This window comes from Lycorma delicatula, chromosome 1 (genome assembly GCF_047948215.1).
Source record: "Lycorma delicatula isolate Av1 chromosome 1, ASM4794821v1, whole genome shotgun sequence".
NCBI lineage: Eukaryota > Metazoa > Arthropoda > Insecta > Hemiptera > Fulgoridae > Lycorma > Lycorma delicatula.
This window is the reverse complement of record NC_134455.1, coordinates 400811840-400835301: the sequence shown is the minus strand read 5'-3', so window position 1 is coordinate 400835301 and position 23462 is coordinate 400811840. Positions and strand designations below refer to the sequence as shown.

General features: G+C 28.3%; 1 protein-coding gene across 4 annotated transcripts in view; it reads right to left on the bottom strand.

Annotated features, from left to right (window-relative positions):
* The window catches only part of LOC142317419 (uncharacterized), a 116580-nt gene that overhangs the window by 40203 nt on the left and 52915 nt on the right, over positions 1–23462 (bottom strand). For all 4 annotated transcript variants that reach the window (XR_012754746.1, XR_012754745.1, XR_012754744.1 and 1 more), the window contains exon 2: positions 641–865. The gene's annotated coding sequence lies outside the window, so the exon portion shown is untranslated. The remainder of the gene's footprint in view (positions 1–640; positions 866–23462) is intronic.

Below are 23462 nucleotides of genomic sequence, written 5' to 3'. Positions count from 1 at the left end.
AGGATATAGAGGGTATACTGAAATGAAACGACTAGCACTAGATAGGGAATCTTGGAGAGCTGCATCAAAGCAGTCAAATGACTGAAGACAAAAAAAAACCATCAGTACAAAGATATTGTACTCGTAAAAATATTACTTAAATTAAAAGAAAATATGTCTAAATATGGATGCAAATTCATGTTTTTGAATTAGACCGCCTAACATGATGCATTATTTATGTTAAATCGTAGAATATTATTACTTCACTTCAGTCAATATTATTTCCTTAAAACTGGCATTAGTGTTATTTGAAGAAAAGCCGGTTAAACTTCTGTCACTTATACTTTAGAAAAAAACTGTTGAATCTTTATTCTTACCATCGTATTCATTTTTATATAAAAGATTTATAGCATTTAAAAAAAATATGAACCAAGGATTTCACTCTTTTAAACTCACCAATTTGTGAGGTTATGTTTATATTCATAATAAATGTGATCACCTCAAAAGTACCACTTTTTTATGTATATATATATATATTTCTTAAAAATTAAACTTTTTTCTTATACTGAGATAAACACAGTGATGCATGCAATCGGTAAATTACAACTTCATATGTAATACTACATAATTTCAAATTAAACTAACATTACAGAAAACTCACCGGGTTGGTCTAGCGGTGAACACATCTTCCCAAATAAGTTGATTTAGAAGTCGACAGTTCCAGCGGTCAAGTCGTAGTAGTCAGTTATTTTTCCACGGATCGTGGATACCGGTGTTCTTTGGTGGTTGGGTTTGAATTAACCACACATCTCAGGAACGGTCGAACTGAGACTGTACAATACTACACTTCGCTTAAACTCACACATATCACCCTCTGAAGTAATACCTAAACAGGAATAAGAAAGAACATTACAGAAAAAATGAATTTTTTTTCCTTCATTGCTTTCCGTAAATAAAATCAGTTATTTTCAAGGTTATGTATATTTAATTATGAATATGAAGATGCGACTATCCGCTACAAAAATAAAACAAAAAGGCATTTCTTCAATGAATTTTATTAGTTACCGTATGAAATTACTAAATTCAACAAAAAAATTTACGTTTTAAAAAATAAAGTACAGAAATGATAATTTAGATTCACTTACTTCAACGCAACACCTTATCCGTTGGAATGTCATTTCATATTCAGTCATCGACATCAAATGTTACGTTAAAATCTTATCGGTCGCCTGAGCTTTATTAGTCTAGTCATTGTTAACAGAGATTAGTAAGAATGAAATTTTTTCAAACGGCTGAGAAAAAATGATACACTAACTATGTCTGTATTTCAAGTTAACCTTAATTTTAATATAATTTTTACAAATAAAACGGATAGGATTACTAATCGATCATGTTTTTTTTTTTGTCTTCAGTCATTTGACTGGTTTGATGCAGCTCTCCAAGATTCCCTATCTAGTGCTAGTCGTTTCATTTCAGTATACCCTCTACATCCTACATCCCCAACAATTTGTTTTACATACTCCAAACGTGGCCTGCCTACACAATTTGTTTCTTCTACCTGTCCTTCCAATATTAAAGCGACTATTCCAGGATGCCTTAGTATGTGGCCTATAAGTCTGTCTCTTCTTTTAACTATATTTTTCCAAATGCTTCTTTCTTCATCTATTTGCCGCAATACCTCTTCATTTGTCACTTTATCCACCCGTCTGATTTTTAACATTCTCCTATAGCACCGCATTTCAAAAGCTTCTAATCTTTTCTTCTCAGATACTCCGATCGTCCAAGTTTCACTTCCATATAAAGCGACACACCAAACATACATTTTCAAAAATCTTTTCCTGATATTTAAATTAATTTTTGATGTTAACAAATTATATTTCTTACTGAAGGCTCGTTTAGCTTGTGCTATTCGGCATTTTATATCGCTCCTGCTTCGTCCATCTTTAGTAATTTTACTTCCCAAATAACAAAATTCTTCTACCTCCATAATCTTTCTCCTCCTATTTTCACATTCAGCGGTTCATCTTTGTTATTTCTACTACATTTCATTACTTTTGTTTTGTTCTTGTTTATTTTCATGCGATAGTTCTTGCGTAGGACTTCATCTATGCCGTTCATTGTTTCTTCTAAATCCTTTTTACTCTCGGCTAGAATTACTATATCATCGGCAAATCGTAGCATCTTTATCTTTTCACCTTGTACTGCTACTCCAAATCTAAATTGTTCTTTAACATCATTAACTGCTAGTTCCATGTAAAGATTTGATATTTATAAATTAAACAAATTTTGAAAAGTCATGGAATTAGAAAAAGAACTCAAATTTTACGGTCACTTGAATGGAACGGATGAAACTAAATTAATAAAACAAATATGTAACTTTTTTTTGAAAAAAGGAAAATCAAATAAGCAAGTTCTCGATGAGGATCGATTGAAATTGTCGACTGAAGAACTCGAATTATTAAATATTTCCAAAGAAATAATTTTTTATGAATTCTTTCAGAAAACTAGCGGATTGAATCTACATTTCCAAAGAAACAGAAAATGAAACACGGTTAAAAAACACGTTTCTGAGGAATAGCCTTACAATTAAAGTTTTGTTTGACGTTTGTAATTTTCAAATAAAATTTGGTTAATCAGGTCTTTCAGTTTCAATTTAATGCGCGTTAAGCATTTTTCATTGTTTGCATCGTCATAACAATTAAACTTTTGTTTGGGGTGGACCAAACCGTATAAGTACCTACAACAGACAAACAAAAATAATAACACTTATTTTAAGCTGTACTAAAATAATATAAGAAAAACTTACCGCGATCAATAATGAGGATCATTATCTAAAATATACAAGAAGTAACAATAACTGTTAAACAAGACACAGAAACGATAACCTAATTTGTAACCTAACAGTGTAAACAACCCAAGACTGACCGCTGTATTTCATAAGCTTCATTGTCACCACGTGATTTCCCTGTTGCTCCCCACCACTGTAACAAGCCCGCCCTATAAAATGCACTTCCTCTCTCATAACAACCGACCGACCGACACCAACAGTTTAATATTCATGTTTACAGATTTCATGACATTATTATACGTAATAATAACTGAACCAAATTTTCGCTTAAACCGATGTGCACATTAACAAATGAACGTAACCAAGGTACCCAAACTATAACGATAACGTTTTCAATTATTTATTTTTACCAAATATTCAATTTGGATATAATTTACATTCAGCATACTTTATAACTGCTCTTGGATATAAAAAAAAAAAACACTCGTGCGCGCCCGTTAACATATTATTAAATATTTACTTCTTTTAATATAAAAAAGCAATTTAAAAAACGTAGACCCTATCCGTCTTTAGTAACTAATCAGAAAAAAACAACAGGATCATTTTGTTTTAATAAAGATCATAAGAAATATTAATGAATACATAAGGGGGTTATATAAAAGGATTATTTCTAAATTTATCTCATCAAGCCGACTACCGTATTTCACAGTACAGCCCAGCCCGCCTAAAATACAAATACACACACGAACACGCAAACACACATTTAGTATGGATTTAATTCAAAAATTATATTTAGATATCACAAAGTAACATATAATTTTTCGTGTCTCATTTCATTTCTGTAATCAATTTTGTCACCTCGGTAACGCAGTAGAGAAACCGACTGATATAGTGAAAGATACGGATTTGATTCTCGACTTGACACCGGATCACAATTAAGTTAATTATTTTGTTAGAACGTCACTAAAAATCACATCCTATAAAATTTCAGACTTTTTATCTTCTATCGCATATACTTTCTATTACGATTCTTTTAAGTTTACGTAAGTAAATGTAATGTAATACTTGAGAGCATATAAACTTAGTCACCTCGCCGGTCGCCGAGGTGGAGTAATAATATCTTTCCTCTTATCCGAAAGGTCCCGGGTTCGTATCCCGGTCAGGCTTGAAATTTTAATTCGCTTCAAAATTTCAATACCGTACTTCCACACAACCTCCAACCTAATACGGTGAATATTTAATAATAATAAATTATCGAATTAAAATAGTATTATCGTTTCCGCGAGCAGAATAAGTCAGGATTTGTACTCGTCTAAGAGTTAAAGCGTCGTATAATTTCCAGTTCTTTTCGTTATAATTTCTTAACCGTCCTATGTTCAAAAAAAAATTGGAATTTTTTTTTAAAGAAGATCAAATTTTTGTATTAAATTTATATTTGATTTTTAGGGTTCGGTTACAGCTCGGGTATCACTCCATATCTGTAATACTTGTATGAGTTTTACGCGTTAAAAAAAAAATTATCGTAAATTGAAGATTCGATTATAGAGATATTTAATGCACGGATAATCGTTTAAAAAAAAATAAATAAATTTAGTCTCTATTTGATTCCCACAAAATATAAATTTCATCTATATATAAGTTCATTAAAAAATATAGATGGAATGAAAGTCTGCGAGTTTGATTTTCGCTTTTAAAAATTTTATTTAGGTATCACCTATTAAAAAAGACTGAAAAGTCGCAATTTTGATTCTCGGTTTCAGCACAAAATCACATACTTGTTATAATAAATATTAAATAACGTTAAAAAATAGACTTAATCTTCCCTCAGAACACAGTTTTATTTTATTTAACAGTTTCCTTCAAAAATATTATGCATTATAATAAAAAAAAAATCGAGATATGCTGAAATGGTCTCGGGTTCGATTCCCGGCTTGGATCATAAGTACCTCAATTCGTAATGTATATCCGAGTACCGGTAATAAAAAAAAAGCTTAAGTTGAAGATCCTGGGTTCGATCTCATAACATAATCGGATTTCAAAACATGATTTTTATTTGTAATATTTATAAAATAATCCGTTTAGAATCAATTTGGGTAATTTTTCGTAAAATGCCTGCCATCAAAAATAATTATTAAGCAGAAGAAATATGGTAATATGATAAAGGTCAAGGTTAATGAGGCATTTGTCTGTTGATAATTATGTTTGAAATAAAATTATAAATTTGTAATAATTATAAATGTAATTTAACCAAACTTAACCTACACTCGCTAACTTGACTAGCGAGCGAAGCGAGCGTAGATTAAGTTTGTTAATTATATTTATAATTTTTTAAATTTAATCTCTTATTTCAATATATTGAAATAAATTATATCGCATAAAAAAGTATCTTTTACGTATTTATCTTGTAAGTACGCGTATTTATTCGTTAATTATTATATTTGTTAAAATGTACTTTACACAAACGGGTGTTCCGCACAGCGCTAGTAGTTTAACCTTGATCAAGGACTGGTCTGGCGGCGATTGGAGAGGGTGACTCACATAGCAAAGTAAATTGTAGACAGCGCGTCGGCAAGCAGTTCCGTCGATGTACGATGATTTATAAAGTTATCAGACATGAATTAAACGAACATTTATAATCGGTTTTTTTAAATTTATTTTACTCGCAATGACAACATCCAGAATATCCGCATTTTTTTTTCTTTTCTTCCGGGCCAACCGTTATGTATCGCTTCACAGAATGAGATGAAATAGCAATTTTATAGCGTGTGAAAATATCATGCCTGACCGGGATTCGAACTCGCGACCTCTGGATGAAAGGCCGAGACGCTATCACTCGCACCACGCGAGTTAACCGCTCACTATCATGCGCATTTTTTTTAAATTGTTTTTTTTTTCACGTTATGAATTTTGATAATAATGTAATGTAAGCGTAACCCGAAATCGAACCCAGAACGTTTTATCCGACAGTACTATCTTCTCGCAATTATTATTTTCATACTGTTTACTATAATAAAATTAATATTAACCCGTAATTTAACAATCTGTTTTATTTTATACGTATATTACAATAATTGATGCTAAATGTATTATAAAAATGACATCAGAGGTTACATATTAATGAAACGTGTAAATAGATTAGATTTTTTTTACCTCCGGTTCCATAGTTAAGTTATCGCTTCAAAGGATGAGATGAACAATTTGTAGCGCGTATGAAAATGCCATGCCTGACCGGGTTCGAACCTGGGACCTCCGGATGAAAGGCCGAGACGCTACCACTCGCGCCACGGAGGCCGACAAATAGATTAGGTTGTATAATATTAACCTAAAATACAGAAACATCTTGTATTGCAGATCAAAATTACAAAATAACTTTACGAATAAATTCAAAAAATAGTAATTTAAATTTTTACTGAGGACGGTAACATATATAATGAAGGTTAAGAGGACACGATGTAACGATATTTTTTTATATAAAAATCTACGATAATCGATTTAAAAAAATCGTCGATTTCCGAACAGTTTCAATGAAAGACGCTTCTAAAATTCTGTCATATTGGAAACCACATACTGTAATCATTCCATGAAAGTGGATTAATTTTTACCCCCCTTTAAATCTCTGATTCCGTAATTTTTTGGTTGTGTGTATTAACTGCACGATAAAATTAATTTTTCAGCCGTTTTTTTAACATTGTCACGAGTAGTTACACACAAGTGAAGAAAAAAGTAATATAACCTCACTACATTAAAACTAAAAAGATTATTTGTAATCTAATTAATTTTTGATATACTTAAGCTTAACTAATTAATTGAAAATAACACAATAAGAATTTAATACCTTTACGAACATAGTTTTTCATATAAGTAAGTTTACCTATCTTGTGTAGGTTAGGTAGGCAAAACGATTTAAGTAAATTAGAAATCGCGAAACATATGATTTGGTTATCACGAAACATATGAGGTTATCAGACTAAACCGATTACAGGATTTCTTCTAAAGATGTATATTTTGAAAATATTTTTATTTAATGTTGTTAGTTATTTATATTTGTAACTTTATTTATTAAATTTTCTATTGTAAAAAAAAATCATGTTACAAATAATTATACACGTTAAGTAAACCCGATTAAAAAAACAACGGTCTCTCATTTTGCCAACTTAAATTTAAATAAAGAGATCTGTATTTAAAATAGTACCTAATTGTATAAATAAGTAAATAAGTAAAACTATTAACCGATTGTAATTAATACATTAATTAATATATATTATTTAGTTTTATTTACAAATATTATTTATTTAAAAGTTATAAACAATTTTTTTTTAAATATTCTAGTAAACAAAATTAGATGTCCGCGGATGATTATTATCAGACTCAAATCTTTTGTAGACCCCACAAACCTGTCAGAACTTGTTCAGATTCCGAACCAAAAACATCGTTCATCGTTTCGTATTAGCTTAAAAAGTTATTTTCCTGGATTTAAGGTAAAATTAGGGTAAACTTATTGAAAAGCAGCATATTTATGCGAGGAATAATAGTTTTTAAGTATTTAAATTAATTATACAAATTAATATTCAATTTTGGCCGGTTACTGATTTATTATAAAGCCACGTGCTTTAGACTGTCTAATGTTAAAAAATTAGAAAATTCATTTTTATGAAATAGATAAATCATTTAAATTGTATTTAATATAATATTTATTGTTATGACATTTATATGTTAATATGATTTTCTCATTTTTTAAATTTGATAAATTTTTTTTAATAAAAAATTGTTTCAAGGCTGTAGTCTTTTGTCCATGCTTTCATGGCAACATTTTGGTTTTTATAAATTGCAAATTCTAATAATTTTTAATTTGTTCAATATACTGCTGTTTGCTCTACATACCGTGATTGATATTTTTTTTAAAATATAATGAATTCCTACAATTTAAAAAAAAAGATGATGCAATCAGTTGAAATTTGCTACAGCCTAAATTAGGTGAAGATTATGCAATGCAGTTTATTGAAAAATAGTTTTACAATCTATTACTTTATTGGTAAAATGTTTATCAATTTATTAATTAAATTATTTATAATAAAAAATGTGTACGCCAAAGATTGTTACATATACTACAAAAAAGGTATATGCAGAAAGATTAATTATTGTTTAAATAATTAATAGAAAAGTGCATATTAGGGATTATGACATATACTGACAACAAAGGTATATGCAGAAAGATTAATTATTGTTTAAATAATTAATAGAAAAGTGCATATTAGGGATTATGACATATACTGACAACAAAGGTATATGCAGAAAGATTAATTATTGTTTAAATAATTAATAGAAAAGTGCATATTAGGGATTATGACATATACTGACAACAAAGGTATATGCAGAAAGATTAATTATTGTTTAAATAATTAATAGAAAAGTGCATATTAGGGATTATGACATATACTGAAAACAAAGGTATATGCAGAAAGATTAATTATTGTTTAAATAATTAATAGAAAAGTGCATGCATTAGGGATTATGGCATATACTGAAAACAAAGGTATATGCAAAAAGATTAATTATTGTTTAAATAATTAATAGAAAAGTGCATATTAGGGATTATGACATATACTGAAAACAAAGGTATATGCAGAAAGATTAATTATTGTTTAAATAATTAATAGAAAAGTGCATATTAGGGATTATGACATATACTGAAAACAAAGGTATATGCAGAAAAATTAATTATTGTTTAAATAATTAATAGAAAAGTGCATGGATTAGGCATTATGACATATACTGAAAACAAAGGTATATGCAGAAAGATTAATTATTGTTTAAATAATTAATAGAAAAGTGCATATTAGGGATTATGACATATACTGAAAACAAAGGTATATGCAGAAAGATTAATTATTGTTTAAATAATTAATAGAAAAGTGCATATTAGGGATTATGACATATACTGACAACAAAGGTATATGCAGAAAGATTAATTATTGTTTAAATAATTAATAGAAAAGTGCATATTAGGGATTATGACATATACTGAAAACAAAGGTATATGCAGAAAGATTAATTATTGTTTAAATAATTAATAGAAAAGTGCATGGATTAGGCATTATGACATATACTGAAAACAAAGGTATATGCAGAAAGATTAATTATTGTTTAAATAATTAATAGAAAAGTGCATATTAGGGATTATGACATATACTGAAAACAAAGGTATATGCAGAAAGATTAATTATTGTTTAAATAATTAATAGAAAAGTGCATATTAGGGATTATGACATATACTGACAACAAAGGTATATGCAGAAAGATTAATTATTGTTTAAATAATTAATAGAAAAGTGCATATTAGGGATTATGACATATACTGAAAACAAAGGTATATGCAGAAAGATTAATTATTGTTTAAATAATTAATAGAAAAGTGCATGGATTAGGCATTATGACATATACTGAAAACAAAGGTATATGCAGAAAGATTAATTATTGTTTAAATAATTAATAGAAAAGTGCATATTAGGGATTATGACATATACTGACAACAAAGGTATATGCAGAAAGATTAATTATTGTTTAAATAATTAATAGAAAAGTGCATATTAGGGATTATGACATATACTGAAAACAAAGGTATATGCAGAAAGATTAATTATTGTTTAAATAATTAATAGAAAAGTGCATATTAGGGATTATGACATATACTGACAACAAAGGTATATGCAGAAAGATTAATTATTGTTTAAATAATTAATAGAAAAGTGCATGGATTAGGCATTATGACATATACTGAAAACAAAGGTATATGCAGAAAGATTAATTATTGTTTAAATAATTAATAGAAAAGTGCATATTAGGGATTATGACATATACTGACAACAAAGGTATATGCAGAAAGATTAATTATTGTTTAAATAATTAATAGAAAAGTGCATGGATTAGGCATTATGACATATACTGAAAACAAAGGTATATGCAGAAAGATTAATTATTGTTTAAATAATTATTAGAAGAGTGCATATTAGTGATTATGACATATACTGAAAACAAAGGTATATGCAGAAAGATTAATTATTGTTTAAATAATTAATAGAAAAGTGCATATTAGGGATTATGACATATACTGACAACAAAGGTATATGCAGAAAGATTAATTATTGTTTAAATAATTAATAGAAAAGTGCATGGATTAGGCATTATGACATATACTGAAAACAAAGGTATATGCAGAAAGATTAATTATTGTTTAAATAATTATTAGAAGAGTGCATATTAGTGATTATGACATATACTGAAAACAAAGGTATATGCAGAAAGATTAATTATTGTTTAAATAATTAATAGAAAAGTGCATATTAGGGATTATGACATATACTGACAACAAAGGTATATGCAGAAAGATTAATTATTGTTTAAATAATTAATAGAAAAGTGCATGGATTAGGCATTATGACATATACTGAAAACAAAGGTATATGCAGAAAGATTAATTATTGTTTAAATAATTAATAGAAAAGTGCATATTAGGGATTATGACATATACTGACAACAAAGGTATATGCAGAAAGATTAATTATTGTTTAAATAATTAATAGAAAAGTGCATGGATTAGGCATTATGACATATACTGAAAACAAAGGTATATGCAGAAAGATTAATTATTGTTTAAATAATTAATAGAAAAGTGCATATTAGGGATTATGACATATACTGAAAACAAAGGTATATGCAGAAAGATTAATTATTGTTTAAATAATTAATAGAAAAGTGCATGGATTAGGCATTATGACATATACTGAAAACAAAGGTATATGCAGAAAGATTAATTATTGTTTAAATAATTAATAGAAAAGTGCATATTAGGGATTATGACATATACTGAAAACAAAGGTATATGCAGAAAGATTAATTATTGTTTAAATAATTAATAGAAAAGTGCATATTAGGGATTATGACATATACTGACAACAAAGGTATATGCAGAAAGATTAATTATTGTTTAAATAATTAATAGAAAAGTGCATATTAGGGATTATGACATATACTGAAAACAAAGGTATATGCAGAAAGATTAATTATTGTTTAAATAATTAATAGAAAAGTGCATGGATTAGGCATTATGACATATACTGAAAACAAAGGTATATGCAGAAAGATTAATTATTGTTTAAATAATTAATAGAAAAGTGCATATTAGGGATTATGACATATACTGACAACAAAGGTATATGCAGAAAGATTAATTATTGTTTAAATAATTAATAGAAAAGTGCATATTAGGGATTATGACATATACTGAAAACAAAGGTATATGCAGAAAGATTAATTATTGTTTAAATAATTAATAGAAAAGTGCATATTAGGGATTATGACATATACTGACAACAAAGGTATATGCAGAAAGATTAATTATTGTTTAAATAATTAATAGAAAAGTGCATGGATTAGGCATTATGACATATACTGAAAACAAAGGTATATGCAGAAAGATTAATTATTGTTTAAATAATTAATAGAAAAGTGCATATTAGGGATTATGACATATACTGACAACAAAGGTATATGCAGAAAGATTAATTATTGTTTAAATAATTAATAGAAAAGTGCATGGATTAGGCATTATGACATATACTGAAAACAAAGGTATATGCAGAAAGATTAATTATTGTTTAAATAATTATTAGAAGAGTGCATATTAGTGATTATGACATATACTGAAAACAAAGGTATATGCAGAAAGATTAATTATTGTTTAAATAATTAATAGAAAAGTGCATATTAGGGATTATGACATATACTGAAAAAAAGGTGTATGCAAAAAAATTAATTATTGTTGAAATAATTAATAAAAAAAAATGCTCCAAGAATTATTGCATATACTGATTATTTCAGTTGAGGTAACGCACCAGTTTACATAGACAGCTTTCATATAAAGGCTGTTGTGAATAAACTGCTGCTTTAAATTTTAATTTGCATCTATAGCTTAAGAAATTTTTGGATAATGGCTAGTTCATTTCCTCAAGAAAAAAAAAAGAAAAAATGTAATTATTCAATGAATTTAATCAAAAATGCATCGGTTTAAAATTAAAACCAGTTATTACTGGAATTTTTTAATCAACTGTTTAATTAAAATTTTTAAATTAGATAATGTTTATTAGAATGATGGGACGAGACCAGTAGAATATTATGCTATAAGTTGGCAGTAATATTATGCTTTCATTAGTTCTGAGATCACTTGTAGATCCTAGATAACAAAATGAATTCAGTTGTTATTAGCAGTAATATTACATTTATTTACAATCGGTAGTGTTTTACACGTATTCTTTTGTACATGTTTACAGATTATTTTTCATCTAATATTATTTTAGTAATATGGAATTCAAATAGGACATAAATAAGTTGTTAGGCTTTTTAGATACACAAAAGTGACCTTATTATTTAAACTATACTTCTATCATTTTTTCATGATTTTTAAAAGTAATTTTCAGTTAATTAAAATCTGATTGTGATATCTAGCATTCTTAACAAAAAAATCATACTAACACATGCACATCTCCAAACATTTCAAACAATAAACTTCTGTAATTAGAATGAATTCTCTCACAGTTTTGACAAACTTTTCATTTATGAGACCTTCGCTATTTCGCAGTCTGAAATGCACTGATTTTCACAGTACAATGCACTCACTACATGAGTTCAATAACTCAACCGGTCTTCATCAAATTTTCACATGCACAACATCAGTTACACTACTACAGCATATCTAAGTTTCAATGAAAATGATGTACGCTAATGTATATAAGGAACTTAAATTTTAAGTGAATGATATTTTTGTACCTCTCGTACCTCAAAACGTAAAGAAAATTCAATTTCAACCCCTCAAACCCACCGTTTGACTGAAAATAATATACTTTTTTTTTCAAAAAACAGTTAAAAAATGTTACATAGCTTTATTGTTACATATGTTAATTATCAACAGATATATTCATTCATTTATCACACAAGAGGTCTTAATCGTTATGAAATGAATTATTTCTCATTTTAATTAATTAATTATTTACAATGAAAGATAATTTAAGATTTATGTTTAATTTTCATGCGGTTCCATATTTCTAGAAAGTTGAAACAGAAACCGATTGCATATTAAGTCGCATGATACAAACCGACTTTAACCATCACCTCTTATAAAATCTTTAAACAATTTTTTTCATCACCGGTCACTGTAGAATCACAAAAGTTAGTTAACCGGCTAGTTTTTTAGCCCTCCAATACTCCTTCATTCTTTCAATGTCCAACATCCTTCTTTCTTTTGACCGCTTTCGATTACCGTATTCTTTCTTCTCCTTCTGGACCCCTTTCGTTAGTCTTTCTGGGCCCTAGGATTTTCCTTGTATCAGTCTTTCAGCAAGTTCCAATTTACCTATTCCCCTTTGTTCAGAGCTTTGCGTTTGGATTACCGTTGTATAGTAACTGATCTTGCCCGTCCTTGAGATCTGTTTCATATTGTATATGTTCTTTGTAAGGCCATAGGATGTTAGAATTTACTGGTACTGACAATGTTTGTTCCCTTGTCCATTTCATTTAGTCTGTTAACTTCACCCGAGTACCTAAATTTTTTCGTATTTTTAATTTGTTTGAAATTTGTCCACAACAATTTCGGTGTGTTCTTAATGTACTTTATTTGCCTTTATATATATAGTCGATTATATACTCTGAGAGTGTTGATTCAAACCAAAATTACAAATAGAAGGCAATTAATATTTAATTGTGGAAAAAGACAATAAAAATATTAACCAATATGTAAAAATTACTTAAAATTTGTAAAAACTTGCAGGAAGGGTTTATAAGTACAAATAAATTGTACAATAAAACATGAAACGATTACTAAAAGAATCAGGACATTCGTGAAAAACAAAAAGAACTTTTACTTCATTTGGTCATTCAATAATAATAAAAATAATAAAAAACAAAGGGATAAGTTAAAATTATAGTTTATATAAAAATATACACATAACAGTAATAATAATTATAATTTTAACCCCTCAATCAGATTAAATTTTTAATTTTTTAGGAGAAAAGTTGCCGATTGATATTTTCTCTATGTTAATGTTTAAAAAAAATTTGCTTTGCTTAATTATGGTGACATTAATATATACATAAAAAAAATCTGTCTTAACTATCTCCTGTCTTCACTAGTAATCATATACTAACTATTAACCATTAATTTGGGTAGTTTATAAGAAGAATCTGTGTCTTAACTACTAATCATATACTAACTATTAACTATTAATTTGGGTAGTTTATAAACAAACTAACTGGTGGTGGATTTTTATGTATATTAAATATGTTGCCGTAATATATTTAAACTTAGGTCATTAAGTTTTAGCATAACTGCGACAAAGTATTCAAAGAATTAACTAAAATCTGATTGTTTGAGGTTAAGATAATTAGTTATTAATTATATGAGAAACAGTTTGAGGGGCGTTTTCTTTTTTCCCTTATTTGGGTCATATTTTTTTACTTTTTTTATGTTGCTCACAGTAGAATTCTTTAATAAAAATAAAATGTAAGAACATCATCTTGTTCTTAACCGACTGACTTCTTTATCTAAACCGTTAACTTGGATTATTTCTCAGAGATATTTAAATTTATTAACTTTGTTCATTTTTCCATATTTTGAATTGAATCTTTGTTATCGGTCGTGAATTTTGCTTTATCGATGGAAATTTTGAACCCTACTTTATCTGCGATTTCTTTTATACGGTTTACTTGTTCTCCTACTGTGTGATATTTTTAGAAAATTGCAGTGTCGTTAGGAAAGGTTTGGCAATTAATTCAAATAACTTTCAACTTCCGACCCGGTTTTATTTCACAGTGTGTTCCAATTTTTTTCGTCTTTTTCTCCCGTTCTCTTAATTTTTCTAAGACACAGTTAATAAGAATTACCCGTACATAACCCAGTAAACCTTGTATTATTCCTGCCTTTGCAGGGAATAATACATATCAGCAAAAACAAATGCGCTCAGATTACAGAATACAAATGTATATATCTGTAGAAAAGATTACAAAATTATGGTCTTACAGATATTTCTATACATGTTCTGCATGGGGGTTTTATGTTTTTTCTAGATATCTAAATAATAACATCGAGTTACAACCGTTCTAACCCGGTAAACTAACCGTCTGTGAAACATTATATTGGCTTTATCTTTGCTCGCCTAGTAATTTTCAGAAGAGAATATTCTTCCATTCCTAAAGTATTTGTTTCTTATTCTAGATTATATAGATCAATTATATTCCAATAAAAATTAATTTGTTCTTACAACATATTGTAGAGATTATTATTTGAGGACAAGGTTGAAACGGTTTGGGTGGCAAAGCATAAAGCAGTATGTGAAAGCTTCTAGAATGACTGGAAATGTTGAAACCATAAAATCATAAATTTATTTTTGATTAGGAACTCTGTGTAATATACTATGAAAATATGGCACTCGTAAGAATATAACTTGTGACAATTATAATATCTACTACTCTTTATTGTAATGAATTTTATAAATACATCGGCATTAAATTTAATTAACTTCATTATAACTCGGGGCATTTTTCGGTGTGATAGCCACTTAAACGATAATATTGTTCTGGTCTTATGTTCCAGTTAGGGTGAATAGTAATAAGATTACAATTCAATGTTGAATTAACAGTAACCGGCATAAATGTTTGGTACTTGAGTACGTATCATCTATCAGGTACCATTATCTGTGCTCTGCTTTGCAGTGTACAGCGTACAATATCAATGGATAACTGAATGTTTCCTGCCTTTGCAGGGAATAGTACATATCAGCAAAAACAAGTGTGCTCTGATTACAGAATACAAATGTATATATCTGTAGGAAATATTACACAATTATGGTCTTACAGATATTACTATACATGATCTGCATATAATTAATTTCTTCAGCTGATATGTAAGAAGCATAAATATGTTGTAATATTTCAATAAGTGAGTGCGCGACACGTACGCGTTCAACCGCGTCGGACACCGGCCGTTTTCTTCGATACGGGGTTACGCATAAACCGTAAATGTGGATACGCAAATGGTATAAGATGGGTGTTACTAACGTTAATACCCATATATATTTTTGTGCTGTTTCTTTACAGGTCCGACTACAGCAGTTCCATCAGCAGCAGTCCTCCCTAATATCCACCCAAAAGAAACACCCCATTTTTTTCAAAACTGTACTTTTTATATTAAAATAATTTTTCTTTAAATTTTATTTATTTTCTAGTTTTAATAGTATTTTTAATTTAGATTTTTAATGAAAATACATAACTGCTTTAATAGTTTTTTTTTTTTTTAAGTTAAAAATATTTTTAAAAACACAATTTTAAATTGTTTTTTATTTTATATATTTTTTTTTAAAGAAATAACCTAATTTTATTATGTAAGGAATTTATTTCCATTAAGGGGATGTAATTTTTTATTTGTTTTAATATTGATTTTTGAACATAGATTAATAATTAATTTTTATTTAACAATAATTACATTTTTTTTAAATAATTAAACTTATTATTATTATTATTCAATAAAGGGGGGGATACTCCACCTTGGCCCTTTACCTCATCCAGCGAGCTACAGTCTACATTTTCTTCAGTTCATCGCTTCAGCTTCAAGAGCATCAGTCCTCCCGATTATCCACCCGAGGGGAATACTGTTTTTTTTTCAAAATTATAATTTTTTTAATATTTAGACTGTTCATTTAATATTTTCTTTTCACTAGAAGTTAATTTACATTTAACATTTTTATTTTAATTTTAATAAAAGCTCATTTTTAGTTATATTATCTGATTTTATTAAGCAAATTAAAATTTAACAGTAAAATTAATAATAAAGTTTGCTTTTTTAAAGTTTTTTTTTTTTTAAGTTAGATTTTTCAGATTAATTTAATTGGTTTCTTGAATTAGTGTAATTAATGAAAATCATTTAATTTCTTTTTAGCTTTTACTATATACTTTTTCATTAAGGGGGGGTATAGTCCACCCTGGCCCTTATTCTCTCAGCGATCTTCAGTCATCATCTACATACTTCTGCAATATTATTTTGTTTTTATTATGTGTTTAGTTTGAATCAGGGCAAGCTCGAAATCGGTGAATTAAATCTGTAAATCAGATATTTATTTAAAGCATATAATAAAATCTTTTATCATTTTTCTTATTTTTAAATACGATTATTACGAGTATGAAATAATTTCAACTTGAATTATTTTAGTATTTTCGGAATAAATCTATGTTTTTATACCTCTAATTATTTTCATGTTGTTTCATGAAAATGGATTATCGCCTACGATCGTAAAAAAAACAGCAAACCCTGATTTGAACTTTTAGTTTTAAGAAGGCATCATTATCCAGTTCGGCGGTACAGTGGCCTTCTTTGCAGTTCTTCAGCTTCGTATCCACCGGTGCCAAGTCTATACCGGCGGATACCTACAAGTCTGTACCTTGATATCCGGATGATTCATAAAAGCGCTGGTCGATCGTGGTTGAGGAATTAGAAGAAAGAAGACGAATCAACCTGGTTGTTATCGTGGGCTGCAATTGAAGGCCTCTACCACCACAGGGCAATAAAATTAAGGTAAGTTACACTACTATTATAATTTGGGGGGAGGGGACAGACTGGGAAATATTATAGTATGTCAGTTAACCGTAATTTTTTTTTGTAAGAGAAGTTTTATGATTTTTAAAATAATTATATTTTATATCTTTGTATCTTATTCATCAAATTATTATAACAAATGTATAAATAAATTAAGTAAAAGAATAAAAATATTTCAATTTCTACAGAGATTTAATTCAATAAAACTGACTTACCCTTTATGTATCTACCCTTTAAATATTTTATACGTAATATGAACTTGATTAGTACTGAAAGTCATGATTATCATCATATCGATCAATATTTGCCACATCAGATAAATTTTTATGATTTTTCTTTTTCTTATAAAATTGAACTATAATATTTAAATAAGTTTTATAAATTTTTGTTACATTATGTAAATATTTTTAATATGGAATTCAAATAAAAATCTTATGTTATCTATTTAACAATCGTTCTAAATATTTAAGCATTATAATGTACAGTTTAGATAACAGGTGTGGTGTTGTTACTGTTAGTATAATCGATAGTTTTTTTCATTCTTATGTAGTCCAACGAATACTAATGAATGTGATGTTGTGTACAAGTTTTTAAAACGTTTAATTTACGTATTGAAAATACTTTTTTAAGCAAAACAAAAAGGTTAATATTAATGTATTATAATATACATCAGTGGCGGCTTGCGTATAGGCACTGTGGAACTGCAGCATCCCTATTTCCACTTGATATTATTAATAACATTTAACATAATGTCCCTTTTTCTTTAATTCCTTCTTTATACTTGTACAATATATAATCCTAAGCTTAATGTTCAACCGGTTATGGTTTTTAAGCGCACAAATCATATTCTTGAATGCGATAAAATGTAGAATTAAGTTATTATCCTGCTTCCAGCTATTCTATGATTCATTGTTTTTTTTTTTTGTTTTTTTATTTTACAGAAAACTTTAACCCTACCTTGAAAAGGCCCAGAAAAAAATTTTCTGGAGCAGCAACCCCACCTAATTTTAGTTACAAGCTGCCACTGATAATTGTAAATGTATTATTAAATTAATAATACAAATAAATAAATATTTTTACTTTTTAATAAATTTTTTTAACATTTATTAATTTGCTACATTATTTTAATTATAAGAATATTCTACGTTTATCGCTATTATTAAAAGTAATAATAGTTCTCCGAATATAAAGAACCAAATTAATTAATTAATCTTTTAGTAATGAAAAATTTTCTTTTAATTTTTTATTAATCAAAAAATGAATAAAAAGTTTATTAATAAACATAATTAAATATTAAAACACAAAAATTCTATTCTGTTCGATTCAAAATAATAAAGATAAAATGACGTGATAAAGAATACTATTTTATTTCTTTTTATTAAAATTAGTTTCTTGAACCGTTAAGTTACAGTTTAACTATTAATTCTATTATAACGATTAACAATGTTCCTTTTAATTAAGTATTTTGGATAAACGGTCTTGTTTTCTTAAATCGATAAATAAATAGATATACAAGCTCTTTTAGGTCGCTCTTTTCCACTCTTTTAAATAATAAAATTGAATTATAACATCGCTATAGAATAGCTATCGATTAGATAGTATGTTTTTTCTTAATGCTACTGAATAACTAAATTTTTGTTACTAACGGTACATATATAATACTAACATCGTGTATTTTATCTTTTGTTGCAGGTACGACAACGATTACTTACATAAGTTAAGAGTGAACAGCGTTAATGTGGCTTAACTATATAGTTTTATAATAACGATTAAAGGGAGGACTACTTACTTCGTAACTGGTGCTCCTTTTCCAGTAGAATTAAGTTTCTTTTTCAGGTAATTATATATTCTTGTTTTGTTTTACAAACATGTGCATGTTAGACTAAATTTGCATGTTAGAATTAAGGAAAATTCGCGTTTCCCCAGTAGGCCCCTCAGTAGGTTGTAATTGTTTTTTAATTATTTTATATGTGTTGTGTTTTTTTACAGGTTCATTATACATTTTAAGTTAGAATTAATTATGTTAAGTCGCGTTCGCGTTCCATACCCCGTCCACAGTAGGCCCGATTATAAAGCGGGGTATTATTTTAATATTGTTTTTTTATTTATTTAAGATTAGATTAAGTACATGTTGTTAAGCCATGTTAACCTGATCGGAATTTTCTGAAGTACTGTTTATTTATTATGTATGTATATTTCAAGTACACCAAACTGTATTTTTATCAACCGCCTTGATATTTTTACTAATTTTGTTTCAGAATATTTGTTTCAGGTATAGATTATGTCATATTTTAACTAATCGATGTTGAAAAAAATGGTGTGATGAAGAATAAAAAAGGAAAAATGGATTCCAAAAGAATTAAAATATAAATAACTTGTTAATCTATTTTATTATTTCTATACTAATATTTCTCGAGATTGTTTCAAGTTTGTTTCAGCTACAGAAAATTGCGATATTTCAACTACTTAATGCTGGAACAACATACTAAAGTAACGCTTAGAAAATTGTACATGTGATGAATGTATAACAAAAAATACGATGAAAAGGCTAATTTCAAAAGTCAAAATGATGATCGGATTAAGATTAACACATCAACATCTAGATGACATGAGTGAGTATAATTTTAAATTTAATTAGATTATAGAAAAACAATGTAAAACCTCATGATCAGATTTCTTTTACAAAACAACTGAAGGGGTTTCTTTTTGTAAGACAATTTTAATTTTTGACATCGTAAATGGTAAAACATTTCACAGACTGCTGCATTTGAGTTTAAACAGTTTTAGTAAAAATAAACAAGTATAATTAATTAGTCTTATTTATTATAAATACATAAACAGTCAACTAGCCTATTACCATAGCCTTATTTGTTAATAATAGACTTGTGAAGATTTTTACTATGTGGAACATTTTATGTGTCGCAAGGTGAATCAAGTGTACTAGTTTTAAATTTAATTTTTTTTAATAGTTGTAAAGATTTTGCACAAGGGATTTTTATGCAGAGAAAACAGCATCACAACAGTTTTTCTGTCTGGCCATTTTAGGCGCAACAGATTGTGAGAAGAAGAAAATTTTAGTTCTCCTTTTTTTAAATCTGTTTTTAATATCTCTTTTCACTACATTACTCGGTTTATTTTTATAAGTGCACCGATTCAATATTCCTACAAATAAGTTTGGGGAAGAATACGAGTTGTACAAGTAGAAAGTTCTTCTCTTTTTTAGGACATCTCTAGTTAAAAAAATAACCACCTGTTTACTAAGTTTGAAATTTCTCATAGGGTTTACTTGATTATTTTTACAGACATAAATTGCGCTAAGAGAGACAAAACATTAAAATCAGAAACTCCAGCTATAGAATATCAGAACAGCATACAGGAAAAACTAACAAGATAAAGAATAAAAAATTATAAATTATGAGGAAATGTTTTGGTACAAGTAGAATGACGGATAGAATTTGTAATGAAAAACTAAAGCGGTTGTGACATTTTAAAAAAATGTAATGTGGGAAGTTAGCTAATAAATAATTCAAGCAAAACAGAAAAGAAAAGCAACAGACGTAGAGGGATAATTGGAGAAATGCGGCAATGCAAAAAATTATTTCAAATATAAACAGATGAAGTAAGTACTGTGTTCCAAAATTGTTACTTTAAAGAGAATTAAAGTTAAATAATCCAGTTTTGCTTGTGTTTTTTCCATCTAGTTTATTGGAAAAATGATACTGTTAAATTAAATTTTATTATACTATATCTCAAGATGATCTAAATCCAGCTATATTTTAGCCATTTAATATTTGTTTTTTATTAGACTCAGACTGAGTTTCCCTAGAGAATACCCACCGTTAACTGAATCCTAACAAAAACAGTAAATTATTAACATTGAAAAAATTTTAATTTATTTAAAATTGCCTAACCCTTCACTAGATCTGAAGCTTTATACCATCCAGTGGATGAATTCTGTCTTTATAGCTGCTGAAAAATACAGTTGAAAATAGGTTAGAATAAGTGTGCAATATCTGTAATAGTAAATGTTAAAATATTTAATATCAATATTTTAATATTTATTAAAACTAATCGAGCTGATCTTCATACTTAGTTAAATAAACTGGTTTTATTTGAAACAATTTCACAATTAAAATAACAAAATACCAGCTTTTACTATTTACAATAATTTTTAAACTTTTTACATTTTCATTTTACTTTAAACTTCATTTTTCATTTTAATCTTTTTTTATTTTCATTTAGATTAAAACAGAATTTGTATAAAGTGGTAATTCTAGAAGACCTTTGTGTATTACTCATTCTCTAAGCGATTATTTACTCTATTTTTTTTTAACCTCCAGGACCACCATTAATTATTGTTTCAGAGGATGAGATGAATGACAAGTAGCATGTGAAAATGTCATGCCTGACCGGGATTCAAACCAGAGACCTCCAAATGAAAGGCCAAGACACTACCATTCGCGCCATGGAGGCCGGCAAAGTGATTATTTACTTAAATGAAACTAACTTTACTAATAATAGCACGAGTATGATGGTTAGTACAATCTTTATAAAATTTTATGATTATTAAATTATATTTCTCTACAAACAAAAAACAATTAAATTAACTAAGTACAAGATAATTAAGTGATTTAAACCGATATAAATTCTTTCTCCAGGATATTAAATTCGGTCACTTTTTAAAAAAATCATAAGATGCAGTGCAGATATTTGTTGAAAACCTTATTCAACAGTTTTTTTTTCTGTAGGGGGAGAAAAAGCTCTTCCAGCTGTCATCAGGTGCGATCTGATGGTAGTGTGGGCTCACACCTTTTAAAAAACCTTCCCCTTCTTCCCGTAGGAACTGGACTTGGCCGCATGGCATGAACACGGTTTCTGTTGTGATAGGTGCGGGATACTTGTACTGCCCGCTTCTGAGCAGCAGGATCTGACATTCACCAGGAGTCATCGGCAGGTGATGACCTGGGTGGGTTCCTGCCGCCCACTCCCGGAGACTGGCCGTCACCCACTACTCATCCTCCAGCTTACCTTTGATGATGTCTGTAATCATGCACTACCACAGCCCAGCTCCTCCTGCACCTGAGCATACAGCCCATAACATTATCAGGATCTAGATGTCCCAGTGTCTGATAATATTGCTCCCAGTGGTGGCAGTTAAAGACAATATGTTCAACAGAGTCAACCAATTCACATTAGACACAAAGCTGTGACAACTATTCAACAGCTTGTAAAGCTGCAGATGAACAATAATTTTTCAATCTGTAAGTACGATACAGTAACAAGATACATTTTTCACTACTCTCAGAGAATGATGAATTTTGATCACCAGACCGAGTAGTAAAAATAGTAGAGTAAAACTCAAAATGACTAGATAATTTATATTCAAAGTAAACAATCTTTTAATTAATTTTTTTTTAATCATTTTATAATTTAATAGATAATCATATTAACTCTCAGATCAACATATCATGAGATAACTGAATTTTAATGGGCAGAATTTACTCATTAAATTTTAATGAGTAACAATGTTTGAAGACTCTCCAATCCGGTGAGTTGAGTGCAGATTGTTCTTTCCTTTTCATCCAGCTATCTGTTGGAAACAACCTTCTCTTGTTTGTAAGGTTCCTTTGCTCCTAAATACTCTTGAAATATCCCTAACTTCTTCTTTATCGGTTTACTGTGCCATCACCTCTGTGATCTTCATTCAGGCTTGTATTTCCTCTTACACAGATTCTTTCAGTTATGCTCCTTCTCAATCTTCATTACATGCATAAACCGACTGTCAGCCTTGTTCATTTTTTCATTCAGATTTTCCATTCCAGTACTAGTCTTCATATCCTTGTGGTCGATTGAATGCTTAATCTACCATTATTTATCTTATTTTACTTCTTATTACATTTTCGATAACTGGATTTTTCCTTCTTTTTTACCTGCAATCACCCGTGTACTTTTACTGTAAGTCAGTATGAGCAGATAATATGACAAACACTACCTCCTTTCAGACATAACCACTCTGTAGTAAACTCCTCTAGCTTGGAAAATCTACCAGGTTGTTGGATT